General features: G+C 47.3%; 1 protein-coding gene across 11 annotated transcripts in view; it reads left to right on the forward strand.

Moving 5' to 3' along the window:
* LOC135903907 (leucine-rich repeat-containing protein 24-like) overlaps nucleotides 1-15,988 on the forward strand; it is a 1,007,861-nt gene that overhangs the window by 817,644 nt on the left and 174,229 nt on the right. For all 11 annotated transcript variants that reach the window (XM_070535219.1, XM_065434365.2, XM_065434370.2 and 8 more), the window contains one exon: nucleotides 15,507-15,581. The gene's annotated coding sequence lies outside the window, so the exon portion shown is untranslated. The remainder of the gene's footprint in view (nucleotides 1-15,506; nucleotides 15,582-15,988) is intronic.

Below are 15,988 nucleotides of genomic sequence, written 5' to 3' on the forward strand. Positions count from 1 at the left end.
CCGCGCTTACACTCATGATAAGGAAAATGTGCTCGTGTCATTCGTGACGTACTTCTGTTCAAGTTACCTGGCTTCATTATTAAGGAATTGAGTTTACTTGTTTTAGGTTACCGTGTACAATTTCTTAGTGAAAGAGATAAATCGAAATGATTGCGTCGATTTCAGCTAAAATTCCTCGTCTTGAGGTGTATGATGAAAAGGATACTAAAAAGACATAAGTTAATCTGCATGAATAGTTTAAGCTCCTGAAATAGCAAAACGGCCACTCTTACCGTGGGAGGATGCTTGCTCAGTCGGGGAAGATGCGAAAAAGGAAAAAAAGGTGGTGGCGCCAACTTGAAGCTGTGAGTTTCGACTTCGTTTACTCGGGTCTTTAGCAAATGACATATCCTTAAAGGACAACTGTATTGCACCCTAAAAAAGAAAACGCTAGAGAGACAGCCTGTCAAGTTTCTATTACTTCCACGCCCAAGACGACCCGAATACGAGGAAACATTTTTTAAATTCGTGACTTAACACTCGTGGACGTTAATGCGTGATATATAAGAAACGCTAAGAGGTTCAGCGTTCATTTCCTCCGCTGTAGTATCCAACTTTCCTTTTTTTTGTCGTTATGTGAATGAAAAATACAGTTGTGAAAGAATACTGACATGACATTATAAGCTGACTTAATCGCGACCTTTATTGTCGTTAAAAAATATTTCCACGCTTTGCCTCACCTTGAGCACAAGAAAAGCGGAAGAGAACAAGGCGCAAGTAAGAAGCAGACAACCACAGCTGTTTTGTTAGACCCTGCTACGCTGGCATAGAAGACCCTAGGATCCGGCTATAGAAATTTGACGAATTAATAATACTTTAACTATTGTATTGTGAGGTATAACGTCCCAAATCTGCACAGCGGGTTATGAGTAACGCCGTATAGTGAAAGGCTACGGGATAATTTTGACCGTCAGCTGTCTTTTAAAGCTCACCCAAATATAAGTGCGCGAACGTTTTGGATTCCTCGCCCACCAAAACGCAGCCGGCGTTGCGGGGATTCGAACCCGCGATCTCGTGCTCAGTACCCCAACGCCATATATCAACTTTGCCGCTGCGGTGGGTAACAAGACGAAAAGAAGGGAGTGACGTACGACCATGACAAGCGCTAATAACATTCTCTCTTTCTCTCTATTTTCGTCCGAAATAGTGAGTGCCATTAGGAAGCTCGCCGCAAATGGCACTGGGCGGAGCAGTGACTACCGGTCACCCGCAGAGAAATATGATCACCGCGCGCGTTTGTGGCGGTCGTCGCATGGCTGGACACTCAACGTTGGGCACAGCGGCGGCGGTCAACGACAAACACGCAGAGTGCAAACACGGGCCCCCTGCCGGTCGGCGTGGCGCTGTGCGACACCGTGTCTCCGAGCGCGCAATGCCCTCCGGTTCGACCAGCTACGCGGGACCGTTCGGTGCGCGCCTTTTCCGCGTTGTCGTACGACGACCGGTGGGCAAACAGCGGAGTTCCCCGGCGCCCTCTCTTCCCCTTGTGTACCGTATTTACTCGGGTCTTATCGAGGCCCCTATTTTTCACACTGGCATACTACAGTGAGGACTGATGTACTACAACATTGTGCATGGCCAACAGCGTTGCTTGCCTTTTACTGCAGTCCATAGGGAAGGAGGGGGTAAAAAGAAAGACAGAAGAAAGAGAGAGAGAGGCATTGACCCACGTAAAGTATAGATATATAGCGCGCGATAATAGTCGCAACATGTCACGCGATCACGATGAAGTTCATTGGCTGTGCAGAGCTCGAATGTCTATAGGGAGACGTCTTTAAATCTGTGAAACAGGCAAAGGAGAATCTGGCGGACATCGGGACGGTCGCATCTGCCGCCATTTTGTACAACCAATGTGTACTCTCGAATTGTTTTCATTCCTGGAAGCGCTCCCCGCACTGGCATCCACATGGATAGCCCGTCAACGGCGATGTATAATTCGTTGCCGTCGCTTGCCTGAGCACGGAAAACCGACCAAAATTAACGAAATGGCTTCTACGCTAGAACCCTTTGTAAGAACAGGCGCCGGGAAAATCTTTAAAAAGAAGAACATAGTAAGTAAGTGAAGGCAATCGGATAATAAGAGGCGATTCTTCGTAAACAAATGAATTCTATTGCAAGATTGGTTTATTGGCTGGTATATTTGTGATATGGCGCAGGCCCACTATTGAATATTTAGCAAGAACAGAATAGAAATATCAAATACATTTAGGCCTGTCTAGAAAGAACACGAAAACAATTTTGGTTCTTTCTCGGATTTTTTTTAAAATTTTTATTTGCTACGGATGATAGCGATGCAACGAAGAATAGGAGACCGGGGAAGATGCGGAATAGTGTTTAATATTTGATGTGTTTTTATTGTGGGTTGTGCACGCGAATTCGGTTAAACATCGAGACGGGTCTAGAACCAGGAAAACGCGGTACATGTGCCAGCCCCTCTGCCTAAGTCGTCGTCGCTCGCTTGCACGTACCGCAAAGGCTTGACGTCGCCATTACGGGCCTCTTTCATCCTGGACGCTGCATTGCGGGTTGGGGATGAACGCCGCTCCTTGAGCTTGTCCAATCACTGACCGCGTGGTCAAGAGGAGAAACAACTTGATGGCCGTCGTCTGGAAAAACGTCTGGAGACGTTAGCTTCTCCGACAGGAAAGCTGGAGTGAAGTGGCAACGTTCTTAACCGGAAAATCGTTACTCTTAAATAGGGCTTCCTTTTCTGAAAACGACTGAAAAAAAAAGCGCGGTCATTTTACCTTCATTCTCCTCTTCCCTCTCACACATGCCAACCAGAACTTCTGTCTTAACGCAGTAAAGGTTCTCTCTGTCTCTATTTCACTGAACTAGACTCTTATATCGTATCTTGTTCTGTGTTGTAGATAGATGTCCGTAAAGCGTACAAATAGACTCAAATGTTTTTTTTTTTTATCTCAAAGAGACACCAAACAGAAAAAATGACTTTATCTGAGTTAGTAAATTACCATTCCAACCAAAACACACACACACACACACACACACACACACGCACCTTATGGCGACAAGTCGCTTGGTACGTCAGAAGGTACGTCAGATATTAAGGTGGCGATGCCACCTTAATATTGCCGCACCGGCGCGCTGTGCCGTGAGGTCATGGAGTTTGATGCCGTCTGCTCGGGCCTAGTTCATTGTTTATCAGTAAAAATTGGCTACAGCGTATCCTAAAACAGCCAAAGAGTGAACCTCATAAGTTTGAGGAACTTTTGGTGAACGACAACGGCCCTAATGTAAAAAAAAATAACAATAATAAATGCTTCGCAAATTCGTAACGCCAGGTGAGGAGGAGGAGAGAGAAAAATAACCTTTATTTATGTAGCTGGCAGATTGGGGAGGGGGGGGCAACCCTGCCTAGATGGTGGCCAGAAGCCCTTGAGGTCTGGCGGCATCCTCGGCCTGCTAGACGGCCTGAGGAGCAGGAAAAACAGTTATTTGGCACACATACATGGAACTTAAGTTCAGCGCCTGAGTCCACTGTTGGTCAGGCGGCCAGGAGACCTTGGGTCGAAACGCAGACTTGTGTTGCAGGGTCGGAGCTGAGCAGCGTGGCCTCCGACTGCTGAGGGGTAGCGATATGCGAACCCTGGGGATTATTAAGTTGCTGCGTTTGAGGGCAGCCCCAGAGGATGTGGCATATATTTGCTTTCTCTCTTCGCCAGAGTTTACAGCAGCTGGAGTATACTGAGGGACTAATGCGTGATAGAATAAAAGGGGTTGGGAAGGTATTCGTTTGAAGTTGCTTCCACACGACTTCTTGTCTCTTCGTAAGCGTTTTGTGCGCTGGGGAATAAACCTATCTGGCCAGACATGGATGCTGTGTTATCTCCTCATATGCTACCATGCTGTCGCGCGCCGACAGCCCGGGCTATCGGCTTCTGTACCCTTGTCCCCGGTTGGTAGATGGCCTTCGGCTCGGAGGATGAGTGCTCGAGCCTGGTTGTGGGCTGCCTCGTTACCAGGAAGCGACTCGTGGGCCGGAGCCCAGACGATTTGGATTGGGCGGTGGTTACAATTGCGATCGAGGGTGGATTTGGCGGGGGATATTCGACCCCACGCGAAATTTTGGACTGTAGATTTGGAGTCGCTTATTATAATGGTACTAGTGGTGGTAGCGATAGCCAATATAATGGCCGCTTCTTCCGCTACCTTCGAATTAGCCGCTTTTATCGATCCTACCGACATGAGTCGTACTTCGTGATTCACTACCGCCAGTGAGTAGGCCGGTCGGTTTGGTATTTCCTCCGCGTCCACGTACATTACGGCCTTATTTGCCTGAAACCTCGTGTGGAGGGCATTGCCAACCCAACCCTGTTAACCCAGCCCTGTTAAGAAAAGTAAGCGGCCTATTTCAAGATGCCGTTTCGTCTGCTAAGCAGCTCCTTTCTGTTGCTGCCGGCAGGCGGCGACACAAGTCTGTGCCAGGACCGGCTTTTCGAACGCCATTTTTCCCATGGGCGAAAACAGTTTCTCATTTTGTCTTAAAAATCAGGCGGCTAAGCGTAGCAAGTGTTATAGTAAACGAAGTCGACGACACAATGCGATCGTTCTGCAAAATTTGAGCAAGAACACTGCAGCGGTGAGTGGAAAATCTTTTTTTGAAGACGCGCCGTCAAATATTCAGGACCTTGTATATCTGCGCGGTAGCCTGCAAGACAGAAGTTTTCCAAGGGAGAGCCTCCTTTTTTTGTATAATGTTGAACTTTGTTTCATCAAATGAGAAGCAGCCCGAAGATGAAAACACTGTTGTAATTCTTTTTTTTTATTTCTAGTTTTCTTTTTCTTTTTTTTTCACTCTTGCCGCGATTCTTCCAGGGCAAATGCTTCAGTTTGGCTGCGCGTCATGTCTCTTTCTGTCGAAGTACCATTTTTGTCGTATTCTCACAACAAGATCACCGGGTAATCTTGTATTTGCAGCGGTTCATTCCTCAAGTTGTGACTGTTATTGCATGAAGCGAGGGGGTTCGCATTATGTAAAAACAAACAAACAAAAAAAAGGAATGTTAGAAGGGAACAGCGGCGTTGAAGCTCTCTTCTCCGGGAACATTGAAGTAAGATAGTGCTAGAAACATAAAGGAAAAATGCAGTGCCTTCGACTCGACCGTGCCACAAACTTTCCCGCTACTTTCGTCCCCCCCCCCCTTTTTATTTTCTTTATTTACTTACTTCTTTTGCTCGTGCACGCAAAGCGCGAACCGAGACTGTTTGCAGTAATAACAGGCGCGTCCCGCGCACGCTTCTCATCAGCGCTAGCGCCACTCAGTTTACAGGGTGCGGAGAGAGCCGCGGTGCAAAGGCGCCGGGTGATTCGTTTTTGAAGTTTCGCTGCGCGAACACGGCGCGCCGGTCCCAGTATTTGCAGGAGCACTTCCCGCCGCTTCGACCATCAATCAACTCCGGTTCGTCCGGCAGGCGAGGTCTCGAGCGCGTGGCGTTTCCGCTTCGCCGCTCAAGTCCGCGCCTCTTTTTGTGCGTTTCCGTTTTCCTTTCTGCGTTCTGTTCTTCGTCGAGGCGGTGACACGGCGACGAGAGAAGTTCGATGCTGCTGCTTGCTCCCTTCGCGTCCTTCGTCTCGCTATTTCTGAACCCTAAATTTAAAAGAGCACCATCTTCTTCATCTTTCTGTTCCTGCCCCCCCCCCCCACTCTTATATTTTTATTTTTGCGTATTTCATTGCTATCTGCAACTGATCGAACGAAGGAGGAGCCAGACAAAGATAAGAACACAAGAGAGACACGAAACCAAACAAAATCACATGTTCTTTTTTTCCGCATGAAAGCGGCAGCAGTAACATTCATGGATACAACGTTACTTCAGCTGCTGATGCTACAACGTGCTTGCATTGCACGCGTAGCATGCTCATGCAGCTCCCCGCTGTCTGTGGTGTGCATATCAGCGTGTAGAAGACCATTTGTGCACGTGGATGAAGAAAGTAATCTGCGGCAGCCCCGAACTTATCTTCCCTGTTTTTTCACCCAGCGTGTCATCTTTCTCTGTCGACGCTTCTTTTCCGTGCATTCACATTTTGTTTGTGTAATGAGCGTTGTCCCTTTTTTCAATATCAGCTATGTAACAATAATATCTTGTACTGAACAAATCTGTCACGTAAAAATCATTCTTATGCGAGCTCTGATATACGAGTGATTTGGTTTACTCTTGGTGTGTTGCACATGTCAGCAGGAAGTCTATCAGTGTATCTTCTTCCTCTATCCACGAGTCCCAGATGCTGTCCATTGTTATATGAGGGTCTGACATGGACCTTGTCATGGTAATCCTGACGGCATGCTTCAATGACTGCTCCCGCATGCAGCGTGGCTGCACTAACTCGCACGCGCGCGAGCGCTCACCGGTTATCGTGTGATGTTTGAATTCTCTCCGATTTCGTAAAGTTCACAAAAAATGCAGGACTTCGTCTAAATTCTAAACGCGCAATCAAGGCGCTCGCTCACAGCTATCCTTCTGCCTCTCTGCATCGCTCTCTGTCTTTCTGTGTACGTGCGTGCGTGCGTGCCCAGCTTTGGTGATAACTAATCAAGACGGGCCGAATTTCTGCACGCGTGAGCGATGCTTCAGGCTGACTGCTTTCGATATTCGTTGACCGCTCAGGTGCCAGCCATTCGCGGCCAGCTCTTTCGTGGGACGCTCTTTCACGATTGTGCCATTCATTGGCTGAGTCGATCTATACATTCAACAGGGTGGTGTAGTCTATACCTGATTGCTTTATACCGCGTGCATTAACATGAAAAATAAGTAATTTGCGTGCATTCACCAAAGTCAACGTTCTTAGACGAGGGGACGTTATCGTGATAGCAGATGGAATTTTCGGTACTCGGAATACGCAGCCATATAGAATGAAATGTCATAACTATATTCTTTATATAAGCGATCGATTGAATTTAAAGCTCCTTGACTTTATCGCGAAGCTCGATTGGAATACTGGAAATAATGAGTACTGACATGTTTGCGCACGTCTCACTGATCCCGCCACATGGTTTTTCAGGATTGTTTTCTTTTGCTTTCACATTTTTAACTATATCTATAATGCATAACTTTACATTCGCGCTATTGCCTGTCTCCGCATTCTTTCTTCCGCAAATACTTCCGCGTCGGAAGATCTCTGGAGTGCCTCTTTTTGTTTTTGTGTGAACAAAAATAGTGACATATTTGTCGGTGTCTCGTACTTATATTTTTGCCGTACGCCTATCTCGTTTTGGCCGTAAATTTTCACGTAACACGGAATGTTCTCTGTAAGCGTAATAAGCAATGCAGGGTAGTTGTAATCGCCACCCTTCTTGGGACTTGGGACAAGTTACTAAGCGGTGGTATTTACTACCTCCTCAAAGGAAAACCAGTGTGTAATTTACACTCCACTCAACAAACACGGATTAACAATTAGGCACAATTTCATGGCGCCTGCATCCCCTCACTTATTCATCAATCCAGCGATTCCCCGCATATATTGATCAGGTTAAGCAATTGAGCGGTCCCGTAGAGCTTCTTGCAGGAAAGTTCCGAAAGAGCATGTATCGGCGAGACTTTTCAATTACACGATATACTGCGCGAAGGGCTCACTTAGTTTCCTGATCCAGTTTGTAGAAGTAGTACCGCTCGGAGGCCACAGATCGCTTTGGAGCGTAGTGCTTGGGTCCCATAACGTAAAACTACTCCAATGTGTTTTTATTCCAATCTCCTGGCGTCAAATTCGCATAACCGCTGACGCAAGCATCGGACGGTGACCCGCAGGGTTGTTTGAACAGATGAATCAAACGCTCTCCTCGTTTATACGAGGTGACTTTCGTTTGCTTTAAGAATGAATAACATTGCCTACAGTGAGCGGCTTGCCCTATCTAATTGGCTGACAAGAGGCGAGGAGCACGCTCAAGTGGAGAGGGTTTCGATGGGGCCGAGCCAGTGCACTGAAAATCGATAAACCGATAAGACGGTGGTGCCGGCATTTGCGATTGGTCCGCTTTCCATACTAAGCATGAGATGGCCGGTCGAATATTGCGGCGGCATGCAACGGAAGGTTAAGAATGACGCTAAAATGGATCCTCAGCAAAGAAGTGTTGACAGAGCGAGGTCGTAAACGTGTCGAAAGTGGTTGAAAACGTTACACGGCCACGTAAAAAGGTTTATTGTACGCAAATAAACCCATGCTCTCCGGCAAGCGCTTGTAGCCAGTGTCTGAGCGATCGGTGGCAGCCATCCTTTATTCCTTTGGGAACGGGGCAGCCTGCGGCTATTCAGAAAAAAAAAACAGTTTTCTTCGTCATATTAATGCATATTTAACGTGTACACGTCACCTTGACGTGGTGAGTTTTCGCGGTATTGTGACGTCGCGTGACAGGCAGGTGAAATGGGTTCAGCCTGAACACTTTTGACGAATAGCCGAGGGTTAATAGTTAAAAGGCGTCGAATCAGAAATAACTTTTTTTTCGGCCCAATGATGCATAATCAGTGTGTACGCGTTATAGCAGAATGGGCGATCGCTGTTTTCGTGACGAAGCGTAATAGACAGGCGAAATGGGGGTGGCTCAAAAAAGTTTTTGGCCAATCGCGGAGGGCTGATTGCAGAATCGGAATAGAAAGTTTGGAATAGGGGCCCTATAGCGTAAAACTATTCCGAACTTTTTTATTCCAATTCTGCTAACAGGCCTCCACGATTGGTCAAAAACTTTTTTCGACCACCCCCACTTCTCTTGTCCTTCACGCGACGTCAAGAAAACCGCCATACCTCTCCATCTGATATGATGTGTACACACTGATTATGCATGATTTGACAGAAAAAAAGAAAAAAATATTTCTGATTCGACCCCTTTTCGCCATTAGCCCCTGGCTATTGACCAAAAGTTTTCGGGCTGCACCCACTTCACCTGCCTGTCACGCGAGGTCACAAAACCGCGAAAACTCACCGCGTCAAAGTGACGTGTACGCATTAAAGATGCATTAATATGCCGAACAAAACTGAATTTTGCTCTGAATAGCCGCAGGCTGCCCCGTTCCGAAAGGAATAAAAGATGGCTGCCGCCGATCGCTCAGGCGCTGGCTACTCGCACCTGCCGAAGAGCATGGGTGTATTTGCGCATAATAAAACTTCTTGCATAGCCGTGTAACGTTTTCGAGTACTTACGGCACGATTACCACCTGATTCTGCCGACTCTTCTTTGCTGAGGGCCCGTTTTAGCCTCATTCTTGAGCTTCCGTTGCATGCCGCCGCGATTTTCGACCAGTCACCGCAAGCTAATACCTGTGTCACACGGGCCCATTTGGAAGGCCTTCCAGTCAACGGCCTTTGAAACGCCACAACTCTATCGACTCAAAGGAGTTGTCGCGCTGCTACACGGCACTTTTGAAGGGCCGTTCAGTGGTTCAGGCGTTTCTCGCAAAATTGTGTAGCGCTGCGGATCTTTATTTTCGTTTTCATGTCACAAAAAGTTAAACAACATTAAAACCATTTAAAAGCACTATAATTTCTTTTATGTTTGTTTATACATTAAAATGTTTGTATACATTGCCATACATATATGTTTAGTTTTTAAGTTTTTGAGTAACGAAAATGCGGCAACGTTTGCGTTGCTGCACGTCGCTGTTGTGGAGAGTACGTGCAGTTCCCACATATCAAATGGCAAAAATACTTTATTGAATAATTAATAACATTCATATATAGTATTTTAGAGCATTTTGGTTTGATTTGTTCTTTCTAACCGTGAGTACGAGCACCCTGTGAACGAGAGGGCATGTTCGCGCTATTTCCGTTTCCGTTGCTCAAAGGCCATCGAGATTTCGATAGAGTTGTAAGGTGCTCCGTTGACACGATGGTCTATTGACTCGGCGGCCTTCGAAACCGCCCGTGTAGCAGCTCAAACTTGACCTTTGAGTCAACTGACTATCGGTTGGAAGACCTTCCAAACGCCCGTGTGACCCGGGTGTAAGTAATGGAAGCCGACCAATCGCAGACGGCCGGCACCGCCCTCTTCATCCGGTTATCGATTTTCAGTGCACTGGCTCTGCCCCAGTGAATCCCTCTCCACTTGAGCGTTCGCTTCGCCTCCTGTCAGCCAATTAGATGCGACAAGTCGCTCAGTGTAGGCAATGTTATTGGTTTTTCAAGCAAACAAAAGTGACTTCCTATGAACGAGGAGAGCGTTTGATTGGTCTGTCGAGACAACCCTGTGGGTGACCGTCCGGTGCTTGCGTCGGCGGTTACGCAAATTTGACAGTCAAGAGATTGGAATAGAAACATATTGGAATAGTTTTACGTTATAGGGCCCTAGCTTTACGTTATAGCGCCCCTGTTGTAGCACTTTCGTGTCATCTTCATACTTGACCCCAGTGGGCGTTGTCGGCAGCAGTAAGCTACGTAGTGTTGCACAGGTCTTCTCTAGGGTTTTCTCCGATGTCTATTGCATTTGCATTCGCGAACAGATCGAACCTTTCTAGGTAGATCTCGATGTTGCCTGTCTCCGCCCAGAACACTGGCAGATTACCCATAGGGTGGTGGCCATAGCTTCGCCGTTGCTTTATTCGATCCGCGTAACCAATGGCGGAAAGGAAGATGCTGATATCGAAGAGCAGAAGTTCCGCCTGGCGGCAGTTCAACTCATGACACAACACGGCTTAGTTGTCGCGCTTTTCGAGGCAACAGCGCTAACAAATGCATACGTGCGCAGTCGGCATACTAAAACGCAAGAAGACTGATAATTATCACAGGCATGTTTCATGCGATTACAACGAACGGGAGAGAATATATTTGGCACACTCCGCACATGCGCTATGCTTTTGCCGAATCGATAAAGAAAACGAAAAACAAAGAGAACGCTGGTCGGAATCTAGTTTGCCAAAAAGAACTTCGTTCGGCGTCGGCCTTGCTCACGGTGTGTTTTCGCCGTTGTCTGAAAACCGGCGCAGTGCATCTTTTTTTGCACTGCTAGCGAAATTAAAGTTCACCGCTGATGTTTCCAGAAAATATAGAGGAGGAAGGAACATAGGCATAAGATAAATGAACTGCGGCTTGCGCTCAGTTCGGAAGAATTCCTGACGTACTTCTGAGTATCGCTACCTTTTTATTTCACGCAATTTTTTTTTTCGTTTGCTCAATTTCTTTTAAACGAAGAGAAAGGGGGAAAAAAGAAAACGGAAGGACGTAGTGAGAGTCTGGGCAAATGATTTTCTGCACGCGATGCTTGGAGATCGCGTATGCGAAATAAAAGAAGAGGAAAAAAAAAAGAGTACTAGTCATCACGAGCGCAGAGCGCGGTTTACTCGTCGCCGATGCGCTGGTCGTCAAAGGCGACCTTTCGTGCACCACTCTGCGCAAGAAGCGCACCGATGCGGCAGAAGGCTTCGCGTTATGTAAAAAAGAGCAAGGACGTCTTTCGCAATTCTTGCTTCGTTGCCGCTTCTTTTGAAGAAGTAAAACAAGCGCAGGGCGAGTTAGATGGGCGTAAGTGTCTGTGGCACGCACAAAACTAAAAATGCATTGCGGCAACGGATAGAAGAGCTCAGGTTAAGAGAAAAAAACGTGACAGGGAAGCGCCGTATATACTGGTAGAAAGACGAGCGGGTGTTTTCGTAAGCGCCGTGGAAAGCAGCGAGGGGTCCGGCCTAATGATCCGTTTTATGAACCTCTGCCAGCCATCGCTTCGGCTAAGTCCGCCAGGCGGCTCTTTTATCGTCGTGGACGATTCCGTTTTTGGCGCGAGACAAAACAGAAGTCGGCCCGAGCGGGGAAAGAAACTAAGTGTATTTAATAAAGTGCCCAATAGGGTCCGCTCACGCGACGGCGTGGTTCGCTTCGATAGTCCAGCTCGCTGGCGGCGCAGTCCGGGCGTGCGGGAAGCCCGCTTATGTGTGTATGCGAACGGACGCGTTCGCGCCAGCGGTCACTGCCGTTTGCGCCCCCTGATGGCGTCTAATGACAACCTTCCCCCTCCCCAGTCGGCAGCAATGGCCGATGGGAATGCCTCGCGAATGGAACGATCCTTTCGGTGGTCAGCGCGCAGCTGCCTGCGCCCGCCCCAGGAACCGCGGAATGGCGGGCGAGGCGTCAACGGTCGCGGTCGCGCCGTCTGTGCTAGTATAGCTACACAGAGGTGGTCGGTCGTTAGAGGTTGCACGGTGTGGTTAAAGAGCTTTTCTGTTTCTCTCTTCTTCGTTTCCTCTTTTCCCTTCTTTGTTTTTTTCTTTATTGCGTTAGGATTAGAAGTGTCAAAGAGTAAAGTGTGTGTGTAAAACGTGGCAAGCTGGTCGAGCGGTGTGTGTACACCCCCCTCCATATTATATATATATATATATATATATATATATATATATATATATATATATATATATATTCATATCATAAGAAGCCAACAAACACTGACACCAAGGACAACATAGGGGAAATTACTTGTGCTTAATAAATGAAATAAAGAAATGATGAATTAATGGAAATTAAAGTGGATGAAAAAACAACTTGCCGCAGGTGGGAACCGAACCCACAACTTTCGCATTTCGGTCGATATGACTAATAAAAATCGGGACCCTCGGTTAAAGCGATCAAGGCAGAAAGCTGGGCTAGTTGGTGTGTGCTAGTCTTTAGAATAATAACCTTCGGTTAAGCCCTTCTCCTCGCATATATATATAAATTGCCATATACAGGTTTCTCAGAAAGAACGCTTTGCAGTTGAGCACAATTTCGTCCTGGCCTGTCTCCACAGTTCACGAAGACTCGACAACAATCAGATTGTCGTAAACCACCACGTTCCCGCACCCAAGGAGGCTCAATCTCATGTTCCCAACTCAGTATGACGAACTGTGTAAATACTGCGAACAGCTAGGAACGTTCCGGCGCATTGTCATAAATTGCAAACAAAATCCAGACTTACCTCCTCTACTCCCTTACCCCTGAGACGCTGCTGTCCAGCTCCCGCCTCTTGATTTCCAGTTCATGTTGTTTGAGAGGGCGGTCACAGCTAAGACGGCGCTGGATTCCCGTGAAGAGGAAACAACTCCTACAAATCAAGCCTTCTTTACCCTCATTAAGGGTGATTTTTCTTTCTCTCTACTGGTCCGGGATTTTTCCCTTTCATGACGCTAGAGAATTTTAGTGCGTCCGGTATTCCGGCAAGCGCGGGCGGTTTGCCGGTTGAGCGGTGGCGTAAACGTGAGCGGCCAGATTGGTGGCGCCAGCTAGCGGTGCAAAGCTCAGCCGCACAAACACAAAGCCAACTATATTCTGCTTAGCTGCTGGTGTAAATTTTCGACAGCGGCGTAATCGTGTTCACAATTACGCCGCTGCCGAAAATTTGCACCACCAGTGAAGCAGAATATAGTGGGTCACAGCAATTTTAGCTCTGTGTTTGTCTGATTGAGCTCTGCGCCACAAGGTGATTGCACCGCTCCGGCCGCTAACGTTTACGCCCCCGCAAATCCGGCAATCTGCCCAAACCGCCCTCGTTTGCCAGAATAGCGGACAGGCTAAATCTCTCTACTTCCTGCACCTTGCGGGATTCTGCAGAACCGATTTGCCATATATATATATATATATATATATATATATATATATATATATATATATATATATATATATATATATATATATATATATATGTGTGTGTGTGTGTGTGTGTGTGTGTGTGTGTGTGTGTGTGTGTGTGTGTGTGTGTGTGTGTGTGTGGTGCAAGTGACGGCGGTCTGCTCCGGACCACCGTCAGTTGCATTTCGCTCCTCATAGAGGCATTAAAGTTCAAGTGCTTCGAGTGAGCTCTTGAACAGAAGTTTGCAATTCGGTGGACATTGTTTAAATCATCATGGATCCGGTACTTCGAACGGGAGCGACGTGATGCTAATGCATTTCTCACGCATTTACCGCTGAATCGCCACTGAATGTTTCAAGCGAAGCTTGTGTTGGCTCGCAAGGTTCGGTGGCGTTGTGCTCACGCGAAAAAAACCAGTTGCTCCCGGAGCAGAGCAGCTGCGGGAAGGGGTGGTTTGATGAGTTGACAGCTGCGCCGGTGCCTGAGTCATTAGCAACGATTCCAGCTGCATCGGCGCGCGCTCACACCACGCGCGCTACGAATCAGCCCTTTCGCTTCCTCCATGGAGGGAAAGGGCAGGAAATTGTATCGCCCGCGCTGAGCCGGCTTCGTTTCTGTTCAGTTCATTCCCGGGAAACGGATGGGACGGCCACGCGTTGTGTGTGTCCCCCGAGAAATTGGCAGCCTTCGACGAGCGGCGGCGAGAACTCGCCCGTGAAAGGGCCCGCCGTCGGCGCGCCGATCCGGCCGTTAGAGCGACCCGAGCCCAGACAATCTGACAGCAACGAGGGGAAGATCCGAAGCAGAGGGAGCGGGAGGCCGAAGTAATCCGGCTCCGTTACCTCTGGATTACGTAACCGTGAGGAAGGTCAGGTGCACGCAGGACAAGCTTCGCTTACCCCCATTTCTCGGTAGGGGAAGGGTTGGTCTTCTTTTTCTGTTTCTACGGCGGCCAGATTATGGGGCTCGCCACAGGCTCACACGTGCTATTATCTGACATAGCTCCAAAGCGCTCCGCGAGATGTACAGTCGGGAGCAAAAGTATACATAGCTAGTATAGATATATAATAGAACTTGTTCGAGCGCAGCCATGCAATGTGAACCGATGAATTGCATTTGTCGAACAGGTACACGTGGACTGTAACATTTGATGTCCGCCTGCGTGCATAAATTGCAAGGAAAAAACAACAACTTTTTTCGCGCTATCTATATTTACCAGACTTTTCTCTCGTGATTTACTTAAGTGGAAACTGCGCGAAACGACTTAAATGTTCATTATATATAATAAAGAGCAAGATTTGAAGCCAGGGCAGATTTTGCGGTTTCGCGAAGATGTCCGCTTTCTTTATTTTTTTTTCCTAAAGCACTTTGCCAGAGATGCTCTTATTGGATCATTGACCTGTGCTTATGAACGTATATAATTTTCTATTGAATCCAGAATAAGTCAGTCAATTCGGGACTACCTCACTTAATGAAGTGCCTGACGAAATCTAACTGATTGGTCATGTAACCAGGTATAGATAATTTAATTATTACCTTCGCAAACTCGCATACGCACTATAATAGCTCACGTGCTATAGACGGTAAAGAAAAGTAGATGCATTAAGCAGTGACTGATCCTATTGTAATGCCGGCGCGAGGGATGGAATAGCTAGATGTTGCGTGAAAGGGAAGACAGACGCAGGACTATTGCTAGGCGTGCATATGGAAGAGCACGATGCCCCGCAGTACCGCTTGCCTGCCTAAGTAAGGCAGCATCTGCAGGCGTCCGCACGATGGAACTGCAGCGAATCATCCAGTAAAGCAAGCGTTGATGCTGTCAGTAAATGGTTGCCGCTTCGTTGCTTGCCCTTACGCATCTCACTGCGCTCGCAACGGCTTGTTTCACGCCTGTATGTTTATATATTCGCTTTCTCTTGTTTCTCGCAGAACGTGACATGGGACACTGAATGGACGGTCGTCAGTTTGGCCAGCTCCTGCGTTTCTGCCCTGGCTGACAAACCGGTAAGCTCACGCACGACTCCCCTTTCCTACGTCACAGCGATTCGTCTTGCCAGCATAGCAGCGCGCTGACGCGTCATCGTTACCCTCTGTGGAAGAGACATCTTCGTGTGGCGTCATACATTATACGTAAGCCGCCGAGCGATCCACTCTTCCATTTTTTTTTCATCCTTGGATCGACTTTTTCATATTATTTTCTTTTTCGAAATACAGAACTATGATATGAAACGTCTGGAGGCATCCGGTCATTACCCCAACCAATACGTTTTAATATCTCAGAATGATCTCATTTATTTGTAGAATGAACTACATTATTTTCTGACACATTCATTCTTTTAAGCGCGATTTCTTTCTTTACTTGTCTTTGTTTATTCGTACTTTAAACTGCATTGTTCTTTTTGCATGTTTAC

The sequence above is a fragment of the Dermacentor albipictus genome, chromosome 3 (genome assembly GCF_038994185.2).
Source record: "Dermacentor albipictus isolate Rhodes 1998 colony chromosome 3, USDA_Dalb.pri_finalv2, whole genome shotgun sequence".
Classification (NCBI taxonomy): Eukaryota; Metazoa; Arthropoda; class Arachnida; order Ixodida; family Ixodidae; genus Dermacentor; species Dermacentor albipictus.